Source organism: Molossus molossus, unplaced genomic scaffold, assembly GCF_014108415.1.
Source record: "Molossus molossus isolate mMolMol1 unplaced genomic scaffold, mMolMol1.p scaffold_m16_p_18, whole genome shotgun sequence".
NCBI lineage: Eukaryota > Metazoa > Chordata > Mammalia > Chiroptera > Molossidae > Molossus > Molossus molossus.
This window is the reverse complement of record NW_023425353.1, coordinates 31,932,058-31,941,206: the sequence shown is the minus strand read 5'-3', so window position 1 is coordinate 31,941,206 and position 9,149 is coordinate 31,932,058.

The following is a 9,149-nucleotide window of genomic DNA, read 5'->3' as shown; positions in this document are numbered from 1 at the left end:
CTCTCCACTTTTCCCCCCTTCCCCTAGGGAGCGGCCGGCGGGAGTGGAGCTCAGCTTCTGGCCATGGGGAGTCCGCCCAACAGAGAGGGGCTCCGGCCCAGCCGCCCCTCCCCGCCAGGCCAGTCCCCGCCTCGATGGGTTTTCTTCACTGCGCTCTTCCCTTCCCCCACCCTCCGGTTTCTCGAAGCAAGACCCGCGTCTCTGGCGGAGCTGCCGCCCGGAGTCCCTAGTGCGCCAGGAGCCTCTCTCTGTTCTGATTCGTATGGGCTCCGCTGAGTTCCGCTTGCGTCAGGCGCCTTCGCCCCTATAGCTGGGCGGCCAGTTGCGCACGGGCGAGTTCATCTTCAAGTCACTTTTTGTAAACGCCCCGCACAACCCGGACTGGCCTGCCCCCTCTCAGCGAGCTTGGGGGCCTGGCGGACAGCCGGGCTCACTCTCTCACAAACCCTGGAAATCTGCTGGTGCTCGCTCTGCGGGGCCCGTCCCCACTCGACCCCGTGTGCAGGGAGCTCGGGCCCTATCGAGGAGAGGCGTGCCAAGCCTCCTCGCAGCTTTCAGGTGAAAGAAAACGACTCCTTTGCTCTGCCCTTTGCTGCTGTCTTGGGAGTAAACTTCTAGCTCAGGGCTGGGGGAGGGGCAGGACGGCGAGGGGGCCGGGCGGGGGTGGGGTGGAGAGAGCTGCGCGGTGGCTTTGGGAAAATCAGCCCAGAAACGCGTGTCACTGAAGGAGAAAACCTCGGCTTGGCCTGTTCCTGGCGCTCTCGGTGTGACTGGGCCGGGCTGGGGCTAGGGAGAAGATCGCTGGGAAGAGGCGCCCAGGGGCTCCGCCTGAAGCTCCTTCGCCCTTTCTTGAGCTGCCGGTGGACCTAGGAACCAGACCCTCTTCAGAATGCGCGTGGTACTCCTACCGGTTGTATATGTGCTTTAACACCAAGTAGACCCCATTGTGCTCCTGCTCCGACACAGGCGCGAAGGTTGATGCCATGGGGCTTTGGGGAACCGTGTAAGGGCACTGGTATCACATCTAGAAGTCAGGGGAGGGTCTGTCCTTGAGACACGTGAGATAGCTACCCAGGTGTACGTGTGCTGGTGCAAAAACAGGTATGCACATGTACAAGCTGTGAGGTTTATGAGGTAAAACATTTATATTTATAGATATGTAATGATGTGTATCACAGAGTAAATGTGGCTCAAGGATATTGCCTCTTCTTTCTTTTTCCTCTCTCCTTTCTTCATTTTTTCCTTCCCTTCCCCCTTTCCCTGCTTTCTTTTGAAAATTCTTCCTGCCTCCATTGCTGCTGCCAGTATATATCTATATCTATATCTATATCTATATCTATATCTATATCTATATCTATATCTATATCTATATCTATATCTATATCTATATCTATATCTATATCTATATCTATCTATCCTGTCTCAGACCAGGAAGAAAAATAGTCTGTGAGGGAAGCACTAGTTCAAATCTCTCTCTTGACATTTATTTCTCCAGGGTGGAGAGGTGAGTTCTCACCTACCTTCAGCAGAAATCTGATTGAGACCCACTTACATTTGCATTTGCACACATTATCTCAGGGGAAGTCAGCGCTGGCCAAAAAAGAAAAAAAGAAAAAAAAGTCAGGTGTGCTTTTTAACTGTTAACAGCCTTAACAAAAATTCTGTGATTATAAGTGTGAGAGAGATGGCCCATGTTTTGAGTCCTCATGCTCCAAACTCCTGGGCTCTGAGGGGGCAGGGATTCTTTGCAGAGGAAGGTGGACTGAATGGATGTCCTGCAGGTGTGTGTTAGTGATTGGCATGTCTGGAGTGGTTGGCCCAATGCCTGTCACCACCTTGTCCTCCCAGGCTGCCCAGTCTCTGAGGCAGTCAAAGCTGACCTGCGTGTGCTGCTGCTTCCCACCCAGGCCTCTGATCTGCATTCTGAAGTTAAAGGAAAGGAGGACAGGGTGGAATTCAGCATCCTGAAGACGACTTTAGAGAGGTCAGCAGAAAAGCCTGGTCTGACCACCACAGTAAGAGGCTGCAGGGCTCTCCTAAACTCATCCCAATAAATACTCTCTTCCAGCCCACCGCTGAAAATATAATAGTTTTCTGGTTTTCTCCCACTGCTCCCAATAGCAGGGCAAAGTGGCACTTCTTCACATTCTCTGTGCCTGCTTCCTGGGCAGGAGTGCAGGTGTTTTTCTTCATCCTTCCTACATGGGTGCCCAGGCTATGGGTGGAAGTTTGATTTGGGCTGCTGCAGATCGCCTGCAGTGCCCATCAACCCCCGTGGCCTGGGCAGGGGGAAAAACAGCTGGGGCTGGCCCCACCCTGGGATGCTGCTATCTCTTCTTCTCTTTTTTTTCTGACCACCCAGGCTGGCTCTCTGTCTCTCTCTCCCCCTTGCAGGCATTTCCGCTTCTGGCCAGCAGCAGCCAGGTGTAACAGCATTGTTGTGTGTGTCATCACTTCCCCGAATTCCAAACTCGGCTCCCTTTTCAGTCTTTTAAGGAGTGTGTGTGTGTGTGTGTGTGTGTGTGTGTGTGTGTCGCGCGCCTAGGGCGTCGGGGTAGAGGAAGGAGTGCCTCTAAAGGATTTTCTGAGTGTAAAAAAGAGGAGTTCTGTTCTCCCCAGGTATTGATCTCTCCAGGAAGGTGGGACGCGCCCTAGTTTACTTCTCAACCTTCATGGACAGGTTGGGGAGGGCCCCACTTCCCTGCGAGGTCAGGATCCTTTCTGGCGGGACAGACCACGCCGAAGCTTGTGTGGGGGGCTCAGGGCCCCGACTCAATTGACCTCGGGTGGTACCCACCTCCAGGGACCGGGCGGAGCTCCTAGCTTCTACCGCCGGGTTTCCCCGGGCCCGCAGCTGCAGCTCAGGAGCCGCCGGCGCCTCCCTCTGGTGTTCCCACCCGAGCGCCGCCTGCAGAAGTCGGGCCAGACAGAGACCTGCCGACCGACCGCGGCCTCCCCTCCGGCACCTCCGAGGCCCCGCGCCGGGCCCGCGCCTCCGACGCCCAGACAGCCGGCGCGAGCAAAGCTTCTCTCCCCGGAGCCGGGAATCCTGCGACAGTCGCGGAAGCGGCCGGCGCCTTGGGGCCGGCAGTCGGGCCTCGCCAGGTGAGCGGCCCGCGGCCCGCGGCCCGGAAACAAGCAGCCGGCCGCCTGAACTAGGTCTTGTGGCCCCGGTTCCTGGCGGGGCTCTGAAGCACCCCGGGGAGATGAGGCACCGAGCCCGCTGCAGGCCTCTCTTTTGGGTACGGCCCCTGCGGCACGCATCGGGAAAAGGGAAGCTGAACTGTGTTGCTTGGTACATCCCCACACAACCCCACGCTTCGACTGTTAGCACGACCCCAGACCCCTGCCACCCTCCTCCCTGACCCGTGCGGACTCCAGGTCCCTCTACTCAGGTCACATCCCTCCATTTCTCTCAGTTACCCAGGACCCTCACTACTCTCTCATACTCACCTATTATATATACTAATTCAGATCCTGCACATCTTGGTGCAAAATGTCAATCTGAGGCTCGGACTCTAAGCTCCTTCACACACTCGCCACCTGGCTTTATTATGACAGAGTGACCTCTTAGCTCCATGTCTGCAAGGCTGAGTCCCAGAACCTGTTGATTCTCTGACGTCTTTGGCCTGTGGTTAGGGTGACTGGGCGGCCACCTGGATGTTCCCATGGAGAGGTTACTGCTCAGAGTTCTTTCGAGAAGCTTCAGTACAGAGCATACCCCTGATGTACTTGAACACCACGCACACAGGCCACATCTCTGTGTTGTAGCTGAGCTTGCTGCGCCCCTGACAGTCTGCAGCCTGAGTTGCTTGCACGGTTCTCCTGCATACACCCACACAGCCCCAGGCCCCAGGCCAGCCGGAATTATTCTGCCTGGATGGGATTAGCAGGGTCACTTACCCAAATATGTGCTTTGGAAAGACAGTGAGAGAGTAGGGAAGGAGAGAGAGAAAGACTGGCAGGCAATGCCACTGCCCGTTCTGGGGAAGAACTCACAGATGACAGCTGTTTCCAGTTGGTAAGTATCTTTTTGAATCCCACACTCCTGACCCTGTGGTGGCTGGGCTGGGAAGCAGCAGGCCAGAATTCTGGGCTCCTCCTTACCTCACTGTTGTTGAGACTCAATTCATCCAGCACTCCTTTGTTCAAAGGAGTGTGTGCCCTACCCTCTGCAAGGTAGACTGCAGGGCAGTTGCAGGCCTTTCCCCTGGTCGAGCCCAACTCAGGGAGAAAAAAGCAGAGGGGGCTAGTTTCTGGCCCACATGAGGATTTCCCCTTTTCAAAGACTTCTGGGATGCTTTCAGAGAGAGAATTCTAGGGTGGAAGAAGAAGCTGGCCAGCTTCCTTTGGTATCCCATGGCTATGATTCCTATGGCCCAAAGCCATTTTGTTGATTCCTAAAGAGTGAATACCCTGCCCCAACTCATGCTTGAGAGAGAGCTGTGTTGTTTAAAATCGCCTTGTTGCCTTTCTCTAAACCTGGACTATAAACCTTGATGGGCAGAGAGTCTATCTCCACTTCTCACTCAATGCTTCCCACCAGGACGTGCTCAGTACATTCTAGTGGAATTGAAAAATGACTGCTTCACAGAGAGAACTGAGAAATGTCACTTTCCTTGTAATGAAGCTGGAATTTCCAAGAAAGAAACTGCAGGTGGGACACAGTGGGTGGACCATGGAGGGCCAGCTCAGGATCTGAGTCCTCTGCCATTTGGGGCTCTCTCTTCATTATGGCTGCATAGCCATGCTGCTGAATCTTAGGCAAGAATACCTTCTTGGTTCCCTGATCATGGTGAAAACCTATCTGAAACATTCAAACTGAACTTTCTTAGAAACAGAGAGGCTTCTGTATCTGTGGCAGCTGGCTTGCAAGGCATAAGACGTGCTGTCTGAAGCCCCAAGCAGGACCATGAAGGGATGCCTGAGAGAGCCTTCCTCTTGGTCTTTATTCCCACCTGAAGTTTCTCTCCACAAATGGGCACCATCTAAAGAGCCTCCATGCAGGAGGGCAGTTTTAGATGCTAAGCTTTGATGAAGTCCAGAAGACGGGAGGGAGAAGGGCCGAAGTTTATGTTTTGTATTACTGGCCTTCTGAAGATTTCCCTCAAACAGAATACCAAAGTGACGTGTGTGTATGTGCTGTATAATTTATATATGGTAAACGATATGCATCTCAAGTGTACAGCTTGATGTGTTTTTATATATAATGCACCATGTAACCACCACCCTGATCTAGATATGAAACATTAACATCTGTCATCTCAGAAGGTCCCTTTATTTTTGATGTTAATCCTCACCAGAGGATATTTTTTCCATTGATATATTTAGAGAAAGGTAAGGGAGGGAGGGGAAGAGGAAAGGGAGAGAGACAGGGACATTGATGTGAGACAGATATATCAATTGGTTATCTCCTACAAGTGCCCTGACTGGGTGGGGATCAAACCTGCAACCTTCCAGTGTGTAGGCAGATGCTCTAACCACTGAGCATGCTGACCAGGGCTCAGAAGGTCCCTTTGTACCTTTTCCTCATCAATATGTATTCCCAAAGGTAATGCATATTGATTTCTATCACCCTAGATTAACTTTTCCTGCCTGATTTGAGGGTCATGTAAAGGGGGAATATAACACATACTCTGGTTTCTTCAGCAGAACATGTTATTAATATTCATCTTGTTATATGTGTCAGACATTCATATCTTTTTATTGCTGTGTAATATTCCACAATATGCTTATCCCTTCACTTGCCTCATCTGATGGACATTTGTGTTGTTTTCAGTTTTGGGATATCCTAAATAAAGCTGCTGTCAACTTTTTTGTACATGTCTTTTTGTGAAGGACATTCTTTACTCTTGAATGAGTACCTAGGAAAGTAGGCATTTGTTTGGTTTTAGTAGATATTACCATTTAGTTTTCCAAAGTGGAAGAACAAACTATAGTGCTATGTAGACAGACAGACAGACACAGACTGTAACAGGGCCTTTTCCTTATAGGTAGCATTCTCTAAAAACCACTGTGTACCTCCAGCTGTTGTCGTTTTTATTATTATTAAAAGCATCTTGTTTATTGATTTTTTTTAAGAGAGGAAGGAAAGGAGAGAGAGAAAGAAATGTTGATTTGTTGTTCCACTTGTCTATGCATTCATTGGTTGTTTATTTCTTTTTTTTTTTTAATCCTCACCCGAGGACATTTTGCATTTATCTTCAGATAGAGCAGGAGGGAGAGATAGGGGAAGAGAGAGAGAGAAACATCGATGTAAGAGAGACACATTGCCCTGGCCGATTTGGCTCAGCGGTTAGAGCGTCAGCCTGCGGTCCAGAGAGACCTGGGTTCGGTTCCCGCTAAGGGCATGTACCTCGGTTGCAGTTTGTCCCCGGCCCTGGCTGGTCGTGTGGGTGGCAGCCACTCGATGTGTCCCTTTCATGTCGATGTTTCTCTCTCTGTCTCTCTCTCCCTCTCACTCTAACTGAACAAAACAAAACAAAACAAAAAAAAAACAAAAAAAAAATGTCCTCAGGTGAGGATTAAAAAAAAAAGAGAGACACATTGATTGACTGCCTGCCACCCACATGACCCCAACCAGGGCCGAGGACAAACTGCACCCGAGGTACATGCCCTTAGTAGGAACCGAACCCGCGACTCTCTGGTCCGCAGGCCAACGCTCTAACCGCTGAGCCAAACCGGCCAGGGCTATTGGTTGTTTCTTGTATGTGCCCTGACCAGGGATAGAACCTGCAGCCTTGGCATATTGGGATGACACTAACCAACTGAACTACCTGGCCCGTGATCCAGTTGTTATAATTATTATTATAATTATAAAGGAACAAAATAGGTATCCTTTATTAAACACTTATTTTGATCCAGGGACTTTACATGCATTCTCTCATTTCTTTTTTCTGACAAATCTAAGGGGTTTGAACTATACTTATTTTATAGGTGAAGAAACTGAGGCTCAGAGAAATTAAGTAACTTGCTGAAGGCCCTCAGCCAATAAGTGGCAGTTTGACTTTGGAGCCCTGAGTTTCACCTCTGCACATGTGTCTGTCTTTGTTCCTGCAAAGGCAGGAAGTCTTTCCTTCCATCTGACAAAATGTAGCTGCTATTTATGAGCTCGATTTCCTATAACCCCTGGTCCTTCCCACATGCACTGTCACACCCAGGCTTAAGATTTGTATACACACATATGCACACCATCTCATAGCCACATACACTCACTGGGAAGAAGAGGGGCATGGTGGCCAATTCAGTGAAAACCTCAAAGCTTGTCAAGCACTGGGCTTAGCAACCTAACGGTGTCCTCGGGGAATTTGCAGAAGAAGATTGGACCAATTTGTTTCTGGACGCTGCAGAGAAGAATTCAGAGGCCATCTTTTCCTGGGAGAAGATGGGCATTTGGCCGTCCTCCCAACAAGCTGAGCCAAGCCCATAACAATGATGCTTAAGAGGCAGCCTGGGGAATTCCTCCATCTGCAGGGCTCATCCAGGGATGCTCATCTTCTCCTAGAAGGAGGTGACAGCCTGGAAATGGTGCACCTTGCCTGGGAAAGTGGTAAGTGGTGAGGATGTGTGTGGTCTGAGCAGGGAGAGAGCATGAAGTCTAGACAAATGCACTTTGAGACAGAGTACTTGACTAGGTTCTGCAGGGAAGGATCACTGAGAAGGAGAGTCAATAGCCTTCTCCTCAGGATGTCCTGTGGATGTTGTTACCCAGTATCCAAGCCCCTGGGTTTGACTAAGAGGATTATGCTGCCCCGTGGGTGGAGGCAATATGTGGGCACTATACTCTGCAGCTGGCCCCTCCTCAGGCCCGTTTTTAGACTAATTGAGGCCTTGCTGGCTCCGGGTTTGTAATTGGGTGTAATTGCTGACAGGCTGCTGTGGTGGTACAAGCAGGCTTTTGTTGGGGAAACAGTGGTCAGGATTCTGGGTTTTCGGGCGGGAATAGTCCGGGATTCTGGTGTGCTCTGTTCCAGGTACCTCTTGGCTCTAATCTTTGCTGGGAGGCAGCACTCCTGGGGGCCTGGGGGAGGGAGAGACTAGTAGCATGTCTATCCCCTTGTGTGGATGATGGGAACTCAGCTCCAGACATATACAAGGTCTGCTCTAGGCCACAGAGGTAGTGCAGATGGACTGGAAATCCTGGTATTTGGTACTGTCATTGATGTACAACCCCCAGAGGCTCTACCCAGAGGTAGGTACCATCGTGGAGTGGTTTAACAGACATCTGTCCCAATATTTATTGATATCAGCCTGTGAAATGATGGAAACTTGCTGAGCTTCAGAGTTTTAAAATTTTGTCATTCTTTCAGTAGCCAATATATTCACATATACCAAAATTTAAAAATATAGAAGGCTTACAGCAAAAAGTCTCCCTCCCACTTCTGTCCCCAAGTCATCCTTCTCACAGGCAGTGGCCCTGCTTTCACCTATATCCCACCGGACATATTTCATGCACATACAAACATGCAATATACATTGCCCAGCCCTTCCTCACTTTTTGCACATGGCATCTAATGCACAGTATTCTGCATCTTAGAAATCTATCCATATCTGTGCATTTTATTGTTTAGAGCTGCGTGGTATTAGGTTGTTTCCAATCCTTAGCTTTTATAAACAATACTGTGACAAATAATCTTGTATATATCTAATTTTGTAGGTGTGTGCATATATCTGTGCAAAAATTCCTAAAAGTGTATAGTTGGGTCAAAGGATATGCACATTTGAAATTTTGATAGATGTTACCAAGTTACCCTCCTTATAGATTGAAGCAATGTATACTCCCGCTAAAAGTGTGTGGGGTACCTGTTTCTCCACAGCTTCCCTCACGAACACACATACTTCTTTTTAAGAAATAACTCTTACAGATATAGTTGAAGACCCCTCTGCACCTTTTCTTAATGCCTCTCTCTTTCTCTCTCCTGAGGTGATTGATCACTATGGTAAATTTGGTGCTAACTATTCCCATAACTGTTTTTATACTCGTACTACATTTATACCCACTCCTGGGCAATAGTTGATAATGTTTTGCGTTTCATAACTTTAGGTAAATGTATCCTGCTGTTGCAGAAAGACACTTGCTTTTTCATTCAACCTGATGTTTGTGAAAAGTTCCTGGTTGATATAAGGACAAATTCATTTTCACTGTGTTG